This window comes from Caloenas nicobarica, chromosome 1 (genome assembly GCF_036013445.1).
Source record: "Caloenas nicobarica isolate bCalNic1 chromosome 1, bCalNic1.hap1, whole genome shotgun sequence".
NCBI lineage: Eukaryota > Metazoa > Chordata > Aves > Columbiformes > Columbidae > Caloenas > Caloenas nicobarica.
In genome coordinates, this window is record NC_088245.1 from 73,519 (window position 1) to 89,152 (window position 15,634).

At 57.3% G+C, this 15,634-nt stretch overlaps 1 protein-coding gene and 2 non-coding genes across 5 annotated transcripts in view; all 3 read right to left on the minus strand.

Moving 5' to 3' along the window:
- LOC136000409 (maestro heat-like repeat-containing protein family member 2B) overlaps positions 1–8,943 on the minus strand; it is a 29,809-nt gene extending 20,866 nt beyond the window's left edge. For 2 of the 3 annotated variants that reach the window (XM_065654234.1, XM_065654225.1), the window contains exon 1: positions 8,632–8,942. The gene's annotated coding sequence lies outside the window, so the exon portion shown is untranslated. Of the gene's footprint in view, positions 1–8,631 lie in introns of all 3 variants that reach the window. The other variant, XM_065654215.1, reaches the window with a different exon arrangement.
- Positions 8,057–8,247, minus strand: LOC135984633 (U2 spliceosomal RNA). The gene has a single exon (XR_010605678.1). It is a non-coding gene; the product is annotated as a U2 spliceosomal RNA (small nuclear RNA).
- A 3,782-nt stretch (positions 8,944–12,725) lies between the features above and the next one.
- LOC135984644 (U2 spliceosomal RNA) lies at positions 12,726–12,916 on the minus strand. Its single transcript, XR_010605689.1, has one exon. It is a non-coding gene; the product is annotated as a U2 spliceosomal RNA (small nuclear RNA).
- Between the last annotated feature and the right edge of the window lie 2,718 nt (positions 12,917–15,634).

Genomic DNA, 15,634 nt, shown 5'->3' on the forward strand with positions numbered 1-15,634 from the left:
AAATGATAGAACTCAACCCACCATTTCCCAATTCAGGAGAAAGCCCATCCTAACAAGAAACGTGACAGTCACAGACATGCGGATGCTTCAAGGAACTTCTCGTGCTTTCGTAAGGCTTGACTCTCCACAAATCAACAGCAGAGCTTTCCAAAATTCCCATTTCGGACAGCGCTGCCCGCAGACCCCGAACTGATGGACCCCGCGGAGCACGCGGATTTTGACACACCGTGTTGTTGCTGCTCCTTACCTGCCCGGACAAGCTGTGATTACGGGTTTCTCAGCAGCATCTCTCAGGGTGTTAACGCCTCCACGAAGCGCCCGCTTTAACCTTACCCACCGAACACATCACCCTTGGCTTGAGCACAGACAAGTTCAACTACAGCATTCCTAACAGCAAGAACACTATGAGCAATTCTAGGGGCTGTAACTCCACTGCATTTAACATCTTTAAGTGCTCAGCAGATAACTAAAATCAGAGCTTCGTCAACTGGCTCTTTCTTTAATTAGTGCAATTTACATTACCCAGTGAATCAGCTGGTCTTAGCTGAGACCCAGAGGAGAAAAGCGGCTGAAGGAGAAGTAGAACAATTCACACCAGACATTTATCTATATTAGCTGTTAGTTTTCTTTCACAACTTTTACTTCGGGCCTTCTGGTTAAACAGGCTCACAGAGAGACCTGCAAGCCTAAATGCCATCTCAGGAAGCAGGCAAGAATTTACCAAACACAACATACAGACCTGATAAAGAGGTAAATCACAGCAGCTGGAGCACCTCTGAGTCTTATGGTGGATTTTTTTTGTATATCTGTTTGGTTTGTTGTTGGTTTTGTTTTAATTAGACTTGAATTCAATGAGTCTGGGGATGGAGACAAAGCACACAAGTTAGGGCTTTGCATTGCAGACACTCAGGCATAAATTCCAGAAATTATTCTTAAATAATAGATTTGCAAGGCACTGCGTAGAGCACCTTGAGCTGGGTGTCTCCTGCAGAGGGACCCTCTGCAGAAACATCTTGGACAGGTCTACCCCACAGCCCCAGCCCCTGCGCGTCCCTCGCGGCCAACTGCACAATTAGAATCCGGGCTCTCCCTGTTCTCAGGTGAATCTCCTCATTTTCGTCAGACAGGGCCATCAGTCAGTCCTGACCTGCAAGTTCCTATTTTGCACCTGCACCTGGAGAAAAAAAAGTTATTTGCAATAGCCAAAACATCCCTCTGTGTCTCGTCCCGTCAGACCTGTTCTGTTCCTTCTCTCAGCAGCTCCCCTCATCTGAAGACTCTGAGGCCTTTTTTCCTTAACAAAGCAGAAAGTTCCAGGATTCACAGCTCACAGCTGTGTTAGGCAAACTCACTCATGCTGAGCGAATGCTAGATAAGCAGCTTCTAACCAGGTTCTGTATGAAGCCGTATACTCAGTAACTTGATAAGCTAAGGCAGCCTATTCCCTAACACTCCGTTACTTATTCTGGCTTGTTGCAGCTTTGTTGGAAACTTGTATTTAAATCGTGTCTTTCAGCCAGACAATCGTAAGATGAACTGTAAGAGTAGCTTTTCTTTGCGGGCAGGAAAATACTACTGAAATATATAATTTTTTTTTCAGAATAAAATATTTTCCAAACATATTCCTTCATGAAACTATTGAAGGAAACAGATAAATTATTAGTATATAATTAGAATAGACCTGTAAGAAATGTGGATAATTATTGTGGCAAGTGCCATTGCCATTCCTAAATATTTATTTTCTAAGTGTCTCTATCAGGCCTGGCCTACTTTTTCCAGTTTTCCCTTCTTCTCTTTTGCCCCATTCATTTTGAGTCCTGTTTAAAACAAGTATATATAAAAGAAAATAAATAAAACAAGAAACCAGCCAAACAAACAAGCACACCTGGCCGAGCGTGCTGCAGCTGATGGACGGGATGTGGGAGGGTCGTACTCCACTCGTGTTGGAAAGTTAGGGGAACATTATCAGAATTTGAGATTAGATGATTTAACTAATAAATATTTGCCTCATTCCTGTTACTGGCTGGTGGTCCCCATGCTTGCTGCCTTTATTATATTTTTTTAAAAGACTCTCTAGTTTACTGGAACTGCCTGAAAAACTCACATGTAAAGGAATACGTTTGGCTTGGCAGTTGGCTTTAGTATGTTCGGGTTTTTTTGAAACATGTTGAACTATCTAGCTACTTTTGACATTTTTATCATCTTTCCCCCTTATCCCCCCATGAGATTACAGTGGGAAAAGGAGTCTCTTTGGTAAGAGTCTGAGGCGCTGCTGATCCCCAGCGCGGATGCCACAGCGCAGAGCGGTGCCCGGCTCTGCGCCGCGGGGACCAGCACGTCCCCGGGAGCGGAGCCGCGTCCGTCACACGCGCGAGGGCACAGAACCGCGTCTGACCGGGGCTCACCGAGAGCTGCAGGTGCAAAACACCAACCGAAGATCAGAACTTGGACTGACGGGACTGTGGGGGCAGAACTGTCCAAGACTGTTTCTGCTGGGGTTCCCTCTTCGGGAGGCAGCAGCTTGAGCTGCTCTACACTGTGCCTTGCAAATAAATTGTTTATTTTAGAAGAATTTCTGGAAGCCATGCCTGAGTCTCTGCTGCAGGAAACCCAGGGAAAAGGAGCTTCCCTAATGCCGAGCTGATCTCCCTCCCACACAAAGCTTCATCTCCATTTCTAGCTCTGGAATACCTCCTTTAAACCAAAGTAAAAGCTACTTCCGCATTTTTTCCTATTATGGCTGACAACAGTTTCTGCAAATCTTGTTATATTTTTTACCTTTGTAGCATCTATACAATTATTTCCACAGTCCAATTAAATTTGTTAAAAAAACCTCACAACCCTGTAGTCAGTTTTAAATTCTTGCAATTGGGCTTTCCTGTTATACGTTCCCCAAATGCCACTCAGAACAAAATACTGAAAACTAGAGATGCAGTCAATATCACTGTACTCTATAAATCACCAATTTCACTTTATTTACAGCTTTCCTCAGGCATGTTCAACAGTCTCCAGAATCAACACCTAATTGTAACCTATTAGTAACCAAAGCACAACTTTACCAGTAAAGGGGGAAGAGAAAAACAGCCAGAGTCTCTAGAAATCATGACAAGGCAACAACTAGAATAGGATTCATCATTAAATGGCAAGATTTTTTTAAAAAAAGTACACACTCGATGCTATTGTTCTTCAACATCTGTACTGCACCGTGTCCTGCCCAGCGCTGGGGCGCTGACAAGCCCGAGTCTTCGGGCAGGGAGGAACCCAGGCCTCTGGTACACTCACACCAACGCTCCTGCAGAAAGTGTCCCTACCCAGACAGGGATTAAAATGAAATCAGGTGCTTCGCTTAAAGTAGTAATGACCAAAAAAAAAAAAAATTAAATGCTTGAAGGGAATTTTTACTTAATGCCAGGTGCATCTGTGAGCTGTGCGAGAGACTCATCACTTCCCCCGAAGCTGCGGTTTATTTAACCTCTGCAGCCTGTCTCAATTCACGCCATTCCCTGCGCTGCCCCAGTTTCCCTCTGCCCAACCCGAGCTGCCAGCCCCGCTGTTCCCCTTTAAACACTCTCTAACCGCACAGCTGCTCTTTGCTCAGCAGCCTCACCCTCGCTGCGGCCCGTCTGCACCCCCGGAAGCCACGGTGTCTCCCGCAAACGCGCCCGGGGCCACGAGCTTCCGCTGCCGACCGCCTGCTCCCCGCACGCGCTCGAACCGCTGACTGCGCCCGGCAGCCAATCAGCGCTGAGCTCCCGCCCGTCCCGCCCGGCGGGCGGCGTAGCCGGCCAATGACAAACGGCGTAAGCGCGGCGGGGGCGGGGCCGTCCGCGGCGGGGACCAATGGGCGGGCGGCGCGCGGCGGGCGCCAGCCGAGGGGCGGGTTTGGAGGCGGCGGGAGGGGGCGCGGGGCGCAGGGCGCGGCGGGCGGGGACCGGGCGCTGCGGTGTCCCGTGGTGACGCGCCGTGTCTGTAGGGGCTGGGGGTCCCGGGGGGTTGGGGTCCCGTGGTGACGCTGTGTCCCCTCCCCGCCCCCAGGATGGCGCAGAAGGAGAACGCGGACCCCGGCATGTCCAGCCTGCCCGAGGTGACACCCCCTGCCCCGCGACGTTCCCTTGCCAGGGTGTCCCCCCCGGGGGCACTCGGGGTGACGCTGCCCTTTCTGGAGTGTCCCCGTCCCCGGGATGGGGGGTCTCGGAGTGCCCCAAACCCCTCCGGGGGGGCCGTCCTTGGGAGGGGGTCTCGGGGTGTCCCCTGGGCCCCATCCCTGGGGCACCCTCGGGGCAGGTCCCGTCCGCTCTGGGGCCGCGCTGACCCCTGGGGGTGGCGTCGTCCCAGGAGAGTGCGCTCAGGCACCCCCGGGCCCCTTTTGGGGGGTGTCCTGTCCCTGGGGAGGCTGCTGGGGTCCCCCACCCCCGCAGGCGTGTCTTGGGGTGACCCCGCCTCCCTGGCCGGGCCGCAGGTTCGCCGCGAGGAGCCGCCCACCCCGGAGCACCGGCCGGGTACGGGGAGGGAGGGTCCCGGGGGGCACAGCCCCATGGGGAGGAGTTGGGGCGCCCCGGACGCCTGGGTCCCTTCGTGGGGGCGCGGATGTTACTTGGGGGTCCCTGGATGCCTGTGTCCCCCGGAAAGGTCCTCGGGGGCCCCCAGGGTGTGTGGGGGGGGTTCCCGCAGCTGAGCCCTCCCCACCCAGGAGCCGAGCCCCTGCAGCCCATTGCCCTGCTGGCCTCTCCCCTGCCCCAGTGAGTGACGGTGGGGGCAGAGCTGGGGGGTCTGGGGGTAACAGGAACCCCTGGGGTGATGTGGGAAACTAGAGACCCTGGAGTGATGGGGAGGGGGTGCCAGGGACCCTGGGGAGGTCAAACCTCCAATCCTGGGGGCAGTTTGGGGCCCCTCACGCCAAGAAAGGCCTTGAGGTGCTGGAGCGAGTTGAGAGAAGGGAACGGAGCTGGGGAAGGGGCTGGAGCACAAGTGCGATGGGAGCGGCTGAGGGAGCTGGGGGTTCAGCTGGAGAACAGGAGCTGAGGGGAGACCTTCTGATCTCTGACCTGCCTGAAAGGAGCTTGGAGCCGGGGCGGGGGGGGGGGGGGGGGGGTCGGGCTCCGCTCCCCAGGAACAAGCGCCAGGAGCAGAGGAAACGGCCTCGAGTTGCGCCAGGGGAGGTTGAGGTTGGATCTGGGGACCAATTTCTTCCCCAAAGGGCTGTCGGGCGTTGGAACAGGCTGCCCAGGGCAGTGCTGGAGTCACCGTCCCTGGAGGAGCGTAAAAGGTGTTTAGACAAGTTCCTTAGGGACATGGTTTAGTGCTAGAGTTACGTTAGGTTATGGCTGGACTCGATGATCCTCAGGGTCTCTTCCAACCGAAATGATTCTATGATTCAAGATCTTCTAAACCGGCCACCAGCCTGCTTAGGGTCCCCCCAGCTTCCAACTTTCCTTACACTTAACAGGCACGTGCTTTGTTCCATCTTCCAGCAGCAAAAACACACACGGTCTCAGACCCAGAGCACAACCTCGGGATGCCCACGCACACTTTGTTGTTCTGATGAGGAGCCACGGGCATCCCCGCGAGTACGGCTGCACGCAGCAGAGCAGGCGTGGATTTAACCCCGAGCGAGAGGCCGGCTGCCCACGGGCAGAATGAACTCACCTCCGTGCTGCCCAGAGCTCCTGCTGGGGACAGCCCTGCCTGCACCGGCCGCTCCGCAGCTGTGCCGGGAGCACAGCCCGGTCCTCGGGGGCTGCCACGAACAGACACCCCAGCTCGTTGCAGCTCCTGCTCATTGCAGCCGCAGGTGATTTTGCTCTGGCCGATGCACACTCGAGGCAGCACACAGCCCCTCTCACTCCAGCTCCTGCTCACTGCAGTGCTGGCTGACTGAAGCTCCAGTTCCTTCAGCTCCTTCTCCTGACAAGCTCCAGCTGTTCCTACAGTTCCTACAAGGTTGTAAACCAATTGCTGTGAAAAGCCGAGTGTTAGGATTAAACACCATAGTTATACATTGTATAAATACTACTGAGTTTGTATGATCAGTTAACTATTCCAAGCTGTGTACAAAGACAAAAAATCTTTTAGGAACCTCTAGCCATCATGTGACAAGACTAGGCCTAACGTAGCAAGACTAGGCCTAATGTAACAGAAACCTAACAAAGAAACAACAGCTCTGCAGAGACTGGACTTGAGGCAAAGCGGGGTGTCCTTGGCTTGCAAGCTGGGAAAGTGGAATATTCCACTAAATGAAGAAAGAGCTACAAGACTCGCACTGAGTAGCAGCACAAAATGACAGTATGCTTGTTCAAGAAATCAGGTTAAGAAGCCGACACTGGGGCGAGAGGGGGGGGCACCAGGCTGTGAAGACAACGGGGACATTAGAGACCCCTGATGAACACTCTGGAATACCAAAGATGAACTTCCGGCAAGGGGCGGGTCTATGTAAATAATTTATGTTTAATGCATTATCTAATTAGTATAAACAGATGAATACGCAACAGGTATAGGTAATAAATGCCAAGAAGTGCAAATCATGCGCACACTCGATCAGAGGAACGATCCTCTGAGTGTCCAGCACCCTGCAATAAAAGCGCTGCCTCTTAACACTTTCAAAGCAGTGTTAAGGGATCTTTTTGCCAGCTTTTCAGTATCAGCACGTCGGCCTCCTGAACTCTGGCGTCGGACACCACCGGACCCCCACCTCTGGGAGGTCCATGCCCCTGCCCAGTCCCTGCTCTCCCCTGCAGCGCCCACTGCCCTCCCACCCCCTACAAAACCAGCCAAACCGGCTTTGGCTTTTGGCCCAAACCAGCTCCCCTAGTGCCCATTTCTGAGCCCAACCCCAGCTGCTGAGCCTGTTCTCCAGTCCCAAAAACGCAAGATTTGACCTCTATTCCTGAGCCTGAGGCCGCACAACTCCATCTGTTTCTGAGCCCCAAAATCCACTGCCTAAGACTGTTTGCAAGCCCCAGGAACAGAAATCTCCGTCTCCGTTTCTGGCCCCCAGCAGCTGCTTTCTGGCCCCTTGCACCCCCGCGTGCGATGCTGAGGGCTGGGGGGAGCTCAGCCCCGCCCCCAGCCCCGCACCCCCGGGCCCCACACGCAGTTTGGGGAGCGCTGGGAGCTGCGGAGCGCCCGGCCCCGTCCTGCGGGCAGCACCAGCACAGGCGGGGCAGCGCTTCTTCATTGCCGGGGATGGGACGAGGCCGCCCCTGCTCGCCCCGGCCGGACACGGGCTCGGCCCCAAACCCCCCGCGCCCGGGGCAGCGCTGTCCCGAGGCCGCTCCACCCCAGGGGTCGCTCGGCTCGGGGCTCGGCCGCGCCCGCAGCAGCCTGGAGCGCGGGGACCCACCGCACATCGCGGAGCCGGAGCTGCAGTTCCGCCCTTTGGCCGAACGGCAGCAGGGAAAACGGAACAACATAGAAACAAACACCGAGGAGGGACGGAAATGAAAACAATTGCAAAGCCCAAATTCCCGATGAGAACAACAGCGGCGGGACTGGGGTGCAGAGAATTGCGGGGGGAGACAACGGGCGGTTTGAGGGGTGCAGGCGGCGCCACAGGGGTCCGCAGGCAGAGCGGCTATGGGGGGGCGGTGCAGAATATGGGGGCTGGAGGGGAGAGAGGAGGGAGCGAGGACCCGAGAGCGGAGGGCAAAGGACGGGGGAGTGTCACGGGGGAAAGAACGCGCGCGGGGCACATTCGGAGAGAAACCGCTTGGGGAGGGAAGGAGACGCAGAGGGGGACGGGAGACGGACACGGACACGCGAGGGTGATGTGGAAATAACAAGGTGCACGGGCGGCCGCGGGCGGGGGTGATCCGCGCTGGAGGGTCCGCCCGAGACCACCCACAGCAGACGAGTCACCGGGACAGCCCGCAGCGGAGAACCCGCTCTGGAGACCCGGCCTACGCCAGGAAACCCGCACCGGATCAGCCCCGACAATGCCCCTCCGACGGGCCAAAGAACGCCAGACACACCACACGCTCCACTCCACGCACAACGCCCGCGAGCCCCGCACCCGGCGCCCCTTCGCTCTGTCTTCAACCACGAAAGGATCCCCACCGGGGTGGGGTGCACCGTTCCCGGAGGCACTGCAATACCGGGACGATGCGTGGAGCGGAGGGAGCAAGCTCCGGATCCAACTCCCAGGCCCAAAAATCCGTTTAATATAAAGTCCTCTCATCGAGGACGTATCAGATATTAAACTGATAAGAACAGATACTACACTTGATCTTAGCCAAAAGGCCGAGAAGCGATGCCCCACCCCCTCCGCCGCACCGCCCCATCCTCTTCCAGACCCTCCGACCTCGCGGTCACTCCCGCCGCGCCGCGCCGCACCCACGCCCGAGCGCCTTTCCCGCTCTACTCCCCTCACTCTCGCCCACGGTTCCACCGGGGTCCGCGGGCACCGACTCTCGCCGCGCCCGGAGACGCCCCGCGACGAGCCTCCCAGCGGCCCCTTCGGCCTCTCGGGTACGCGATTGGTGTATGCCCGCCTCTAATTTGCATTCTCCCCGCCCCTCGTCACGCCGGCCCTCGTCCCCGCGCGCCCCGCCCCTTGTTTCCTGTCCGCGATCTGATTGGCACGATCCGCATCCAGATTTGCATTCGCCCCGCCCACTCACCTCTCCGCCCACTCACCTCTCCGCCCACACCCCGAGCCGATTTGCGTACTCGGCGCGGCTTTTGCTTCTGTTCTATTTCTGCCCAACCTCTTCTATTGCTATTTCTCCTGTTTCTAGCTCTAGTTTTATTTTTCTCCGTATTTTTCTTTTTCTTTCCTATTTCTCTTTCCCGGCGGCCCGTTCGACCGCTGCTCTCCTGATTTCTACGTCCCGCCCTTAGTGCGGCGCGGCGCGCGGTCGCGGAGCCCAATGCGCACGCGCAGCTCTGCTGGCGCAGTGCTGCGATTTCGCCAGCAGGCGGCAGCAGTGAGCAGCCGGCGGGAATGCTTGGGTGCCTGTTTTCCCCAAAATTGTTCTTTTTAATTTTATTCCCCCACCCCTTCCCGCCCTCCCGCCGTTGCGGACCCAGATTCAGGGTGTCCGGGACGTTTTTGTGCCGTGGCGACGCCTCCCGCTCCGTGCCTGCGGCCCCACAGGGTAAACTCCCTACTTAGGGGAGCCGGCCCCAAATTGCGGTGGGAAAAGGGGGAAATGGAGAAGCGGGAGAGAGGCAGCTGTTGGAAGTGCTTTTATATCTTTATTTCTTCAGAAATATATCAAGCGCGATTGACTTTTTAAATCCTTTCTATACACAGGGGGCTTTGAGGCCAATTGTCTGAGGTTCAACCAGGCCGAGTTGCCGGGTCCTGCACTTGGGCCACAACAACCCCGCGAACGCTGCAGGCTGGGGAAGAGCGGCTGGAAAGCGCCTCGCAGAAAAGGCCCTGGGGGTGTTGGTGCCAGCGGCTGAACATGAGCCAGCGTGTGCCCAGGCGGCCAAGAGGCCACCAGCATCCTGGCTTGTATCAAGAATAGTGTGGCCAGCAGGACTAGAGAAGTGATTGTGCCGCTGTGCTGGGCACTGGGGAGGTCAAACCTCCAATCCTGGGGGCAGTTTGGGGCCCCTCACGCCAAGAAAGGCCTTGAGGTGCTGGAGCGAGTTGAGAGAAGGGAACGGAGCTGGGGAAGGGGCTGGAGCACAAGTGCGATGGGAGCGGCTGAGGGAGCTGGGGGTTCAGCTGGAGAACAGGAGCTGAGGGGAGACCTTCTGATCTCTGACCTGCCTGAAAGGAGCTTGGAGCCGGGGCGGGGGGGGGGGGGGGGGGGTCGGGCTCCGCTCCCCAGGAACAAGCGCCAGGAGCAGAGGAAACGGCCTCGAGTTGCGCCAGGGGAGGTTGAGGTTGGATCTGGGGACCAATTTCTTCCCCAAAGGGCTGTCGGGCGTTGGAACAGGCTGCCCAGGGCAGTGCTGGAGTCACCGTCCCTGGAGGAGCGTAAAAGGTGTTTAGACAAGTTCCTTAGGGACATGGTTTAGTGCTAGAGTTACGTTAGGTTATGGCTGGACTCGATGATCCTCAGGGTCTCTTCCAACCGAAATGATTCTATGATTCAAGACCTTCTAAACCGGCCACCAGCCTGCTTAGGGTCCCCCCAGCTTCCAACTTTCCTTACACTTAACAGGCACGTGCTTTGTTCCATCTTCCAGCAGCAAAAACACACACGGTCTCAGACCCAGAGCACAACCTCGGGATGCCCACGCACACTTTGTTGTTCTGATGAGGAGCCACGGGCATCCCCGCGAGTACGGCTGCACGCAGCAGAGCAGGCGTGGATTTAACCCCGAGCGAGAGGCCGGCTGCCCACGGGCAGAATGAACTCACCTCCGTGCTGCCCAGAGCTCCTGCTGGGGACAGCCCTGCCTGCACCGGCCGCTCCGCAGCTGTGCCGGGAGCACAGCCCGGTCCTCGGGGGCTGCCACGAACAGACACCCCAGCTCGTTGCAGCTCCTGCTCATTGCAGCCGCAGGTGATTTTGCTCTGGCCGATGCACACTCGAGGCAGCACACAGCCCCTCTCACTCCAGCTCCTGCTCACTGCAGTGCTGGCTGACTGAAGCTCCAGTTCCTTCAGCTCCTTCTCCTGACAAGCTCCAGCTGTTCCTACAGTTCCTACAAGGTTGTAAACCAATTGCTGTGAAAAGCCGAGTGTTAGGATTAAACACCATAGTTATACATTGTATAAATACTACTGAGTTTGTATGATCAGTTAACTATTCCAAGCTGTGTACAAAGACAAAAAATCTTTTAGGAACCTCTAGCCATCATGTGACAAGACTAGGCCTAACGTAGCAAGACTAGGCCTAATGTAACAGAAACCTAACAAAGAAACAACAGCTCTGCAGAGACTGGACTTGAGGCAAAGCGGGGTGTCCTTGGCTTGCAAGCTGGGAAAGTGGAATATTCCACTAAATGAAGAAAGAGCTACAAGACTCGCACTGAGTAGCAGCACAAAATGACAGTATGCTTGTTCAAGAAATCAGGTTAAGAAGCCGACACTGGGGCGAGAGGGGGGGGCACCAGGCTGTGAAGACAACGGGGACATTAGAGACCCCTGATGAACACTCTGGAATACCAAAGATGAACTTCCGGCAAGGGGCGGGTCTATGTAAATAATTTATGTTTAATGCATTATCTAATTAGTATAAACAGATGAATACGCAACAGGTATAGGTAATAAATGCCAAGAAGTGCAAATCATGCGCACACTCGATCAGAGGAACGATCCTCTGAGTGTCCAGCACCCTGCAATAAAAGCGCTGCCTCTTAACACTTTCAAAGCAGTGTTAAGGGATCTTTTTGCCAGCTTTTCAGTATCAGCACGTCGGCCTCCTGAACTCTGGCGTCGGACACCACCGGACCCCCACCTCTGGGAGGTCCATGCCCCTGCCCAGTCCCTGCTCTCCCCTGCAGCGCCCACTGCCCTCCCACCCCCTACAAAACCAGCCAAACCGGCTTTGGCTTTTGGCCCAAACCAGCTCCCCTAGTGCCCATTTCTGAGCCCAACCCCAGCTGCTGAGCCTGTTCTCCAGTCCCAAAAACGCAAGATTTGACCTCTATTCCTGAGCCTGAGGCCGCACAACTCCATCTGTTTCTGAGCCCCAAAATCCACTGCCTAAGACTGTTTGCAAGCCCCAGGAACAGAAATCTCCGTCTCCGTTTCTGGCCCCCAGCAGCTGCTTTCTGGCCCCTTGCACCCCCGCGTGCGATGCTGAGGGCTGGGGGGAGCTCAGCCCCGCCCCCAGCCCCGCACCCCCGGGCCCCACACGCAGTTTGGGGAGCGCTGGGAGCTGCGGAGCGCCCGGCCCCGTCCTGCGGGCAGCACCAGCACAGGCGGGGCAGCGCTTCTTCATTGCCGGGGATGGGACGAGGCCGCCCCTGCTCGCCCCGGCCGGACACGGGCTCGGCCCCAAACCCCCCGCGCCCGGGGCAGCGCTGTCCCGAGGCCGCTCCACCCCAGGGGTCGCTCGGCTCGGGGCTCGGCCGCGCCCGCAGCAGCCTGGAGCGCGGGGACCCACCGCACATCGCGGAGCCGGAGCTGCAGTTCCGCCCTTTGGCCGAACGGCAGCAGGGAAAACGGAACAACATAGAAACAAACACCGAGGAGGGACGGAAATGAAAACAATTGCAAAGCCCAAATTCCCGATGAGAACAACAGCGGCGGGACTGGGGTGCAGAGAATTGCGGGGGGAGACAACGGGCGGTTTGAGGGGTGCAGGCGGCGCCACAGGGGTCCGCAGGCAGAGCGGCTATGGGGGGGCGGTGCAGAATATGGGGGCTGGAGGGGAGAGAGGAGGGAGCGAGGACCCGAGAGCGGAGGGCAAAGGACGGGGGAGTGTCACGGGGGAAAGAACGCGCGCGGGGCACATTCGGAGAGAAACCGCTTGGGGAGGGAAGGAGACGCAGAGGGGGACGGGAGACGGACACGGACACGCGAGGGTGATGTGGAAATAACAAGGTGCACGGGCGGCCGCGGGCGGGGGTGATCCGCGCTGGAGGGTCCGCCCGGGACCACCCACAGCAGACGAGTCACCGGGACAGCCCGCAGCGGAGAACCCGCTCTGGAGACCCGGCCTACGCCAGGAAACCCGCACCGGATCAGCCCCGACAATGCCCCTCCGACGGGCCAAAGAACGCCAGACACACCACACGCTCCACTCCACGCACAACGCCCGCGAGCCCCGCACCCGGCGCCCCTTCGCTCTGTCTTCAACCACGAAAGGATCCCCACCGGGGTGGGGTGCACCGTTCCCGGAGGCACTGCAATACCGGGACGATGCGTGGAGCGGAGGGAGCAAGCTCCGGATCCAACTCCCAGGCCCAAAAATCCGTTTAATATAAAGTCCTCTCATCGAGGACGTATCAGATATTAAACTGATAAGAACAGATACTACACTTGATCTTAGCCAAAAGGCCGAGAAGCGATGCCCCACCCCCTCCGCCGCACCGCCCCATCCTCTTCCAGACCCTCCGACCTCGCGGTCACTCCCGCCGCGCCGCGCCGCACCCACGCCCGAGCGCCTTTCCCGCTCTACTCCCCTCACTCTCGCCCACGGTTCCACCGGGGTCCGCGGGCACCGACTCTCGCCGCGCCCGGAGACGCCCCGCGACGAGCCTCCCAGCGGCCCCTTCGGCCTCTCGGGTACGCGATTGGTGTATGCCCGCCTCTAATTTGCATTCTCCCCGCCCCTCGTCACGCCGGCCCTCGTCCCCGCGCGCCCCGCCCCTTGTTTCCTGTCCGCGATCTGATTGGCACGATCCGCATCCAGATTTGCATTCGCCCCGCCCACTCACCTCTCCGCCCACTCACCTCTCCGCCCACACCCCGAGCCGATTTGCGTACTCGGCGCGGCTTTTGCTTCTGTTCTATTTCTGCCCAACCTCTTCTATTGCTATTTCTCCTGTTTCTAGCTCTAGTTTTATTTTTCTCCGTATTTTTCTTTTTCTTTCCTATTTCTCTTTCCCGGCGGCCCGTTCGACCGCTGCTCTCCTGATTTCTACGTCCCGCCCTTAGTGCGGCGCGGCGCGCGGTCGCGGAGCCCAATGCGCACGCGCAGCTCTGCTGGCGCAGTGCTGCGATTTCGCCAGCAGGCGGCAGCAGTGAGCAGCCGGCGGGAATGCTTGGGTGCCTGTTTTCCCCAAAATTGTTCTTTTTAATTTTATTCCCCCACCCCTTCCCGCCCTCCCGCCGTTGCGGACCCAGATTCAGGGTGTCCGGGACGTTTTTGTGCCGTGGCGACGCCTCCCGCTCCGTGCCTGCGGCCCCACAGGGTAAACTCCCTACTTAGGGGAGCCGGCCCCAAATTGCGGTGGGAAAAGGGGGAAATGGAGAAGCGGGAGAGAGGCAGCTGTTGGAAGTGCTTTTATATCTTTATTTCTTCAGAAATATATCAAGCGCGATTGACTTTTTAAATCCTTTCTATACACAGGGGGCTTTGAGGCCAATTGTCTGAGGTTCAACCAGGCCGAGTTGCCGGGTCCTGCACTTGGGCCACAACAACCCCGCGAACGCTGCAGGCTGGGGAAGAGCGGCTGGAAAGCGCCTCGCAGAAAAGGCCCTGGGGGTGTTGGTGCCAGCGGCTGAACATGAGCCAGCGTGTGCCCAGGCGGCCAAGAGGCCACCAGCATCCTGGCTTGTATCAAGAATAGTGTGGCCAGCAGGACTAGAGAAGTGATTGTGCCGCTGTGCTGGGCACTGGGGAGGTCAAACCTCCAATCCTGGGGGCAGTTTGGGGCCCCTCACGCCAAGAAAGGCCTTGAGGTGCTGGAGCGAGTTGAGAGAAGGGAACGGAGCTGGGGAAGGGGCTGGAGCACAAGTGCGATGGGAGCGGCTGAGGGAGCTGGGGGTTCAGCTGGAGAACAGGAGCTGAGGGGAGACCTTCTGATCTCTGACCTGCCTGAAAGGAGCTTGGAGCCGGGGCGGGGTGGGGGGGGGGGGGTCGGGCTCCGCTCCCCAGGAACAAGCGCCAGGAGCAGAGGAAACGGCCTCGAGTTGCGCCAGGGGAGGTTGAGGTTGGATCTGGGGACCAATTTCTTCCCCAAAGGGCTGTCGGGCGTTGGAACAGGCTGCCCAGGGCAGTGCTGGAGTCACCGTCCCTGGAGGAGCGTAAAAGGTGTTTAGACAAGTTCCTTAGGGACATGGTTTAGTGCTAGAGTTACGTTAGGTTATGGCTGGACTCGATGATCCTCAGGGTCTCTTCCAACCGAAATGATTCTATGATTCAAGATCTTCTAAACCGGCCACCAGCCTGCTTAGGGTCCCCCCAGCTTCCAACTTTCCTTACACTTAACAGGCACGTGCTTTGTTCCATCTTCCAGCAGCAAAAACACACACGGTCTCAGACCCAGAGCACAACCTCGGGATGCCCACGCACACTTTGTTGTTCTGATGAGGAGCCACGGGCATCCCCGCGAGTACGGCTGCACGCAGCAGAGCAGGCGTGGATTTAACCCCGAGCGAGAGGCCGGCTGCCCACGGGCAGAATGAACTCACCTCCGTGCTGCCCAGAGCTCCTGCTGGGGACAGCCCTGCCTGCACCGGCCGCTCCGCAGCTGTGCCGGGAGCACAGCCCGGTCCTCGGGGGCTGCCACGAACAGACACCCCAGCTCGTTGCAGCTCCTGCTCATTGCAGCCGCAGGTGATTTTGCTCTGGCCGATGCACACTCGAGGCAGCACACAGCCCCTCTCACTCCAGCTCCTGCTCACTGCAGTGCTGGCTGACTGAAGCTCCAGTTCCTTCAGCTCCTTCTCCTGACAAGCTCCAGCTGTTCCTACAGTTCCTACAAGGTTGTAAACCAATTGCTGTGAAAAGCCGAGTGTTAGGATTAAACACCATAGTTATACATTGTATAAATACTACTGAGTTTGTATGATCAGTTAACTATTCCAAGCTGTGTACAAAGACAAAAAATCTTTTAGGAACCTCTAGCCATCATGTGACAAGACTAGGCCTAACGTAGCAAGACTAGGCCTAATGTAACAGAAACCTAACAAAGAAACAACAGCTCTGCAGAGACTGGACTTGAGGCAAAGCGGGGTGTCCTTGGCTTGCAAGCTGGGAAAGTGGAATATTCCACTAAATGAAGAAAGAGCTACAAGACTCGCACTGAGTAGCAGCACAAAATGACAGTATGCTTGTTCAAG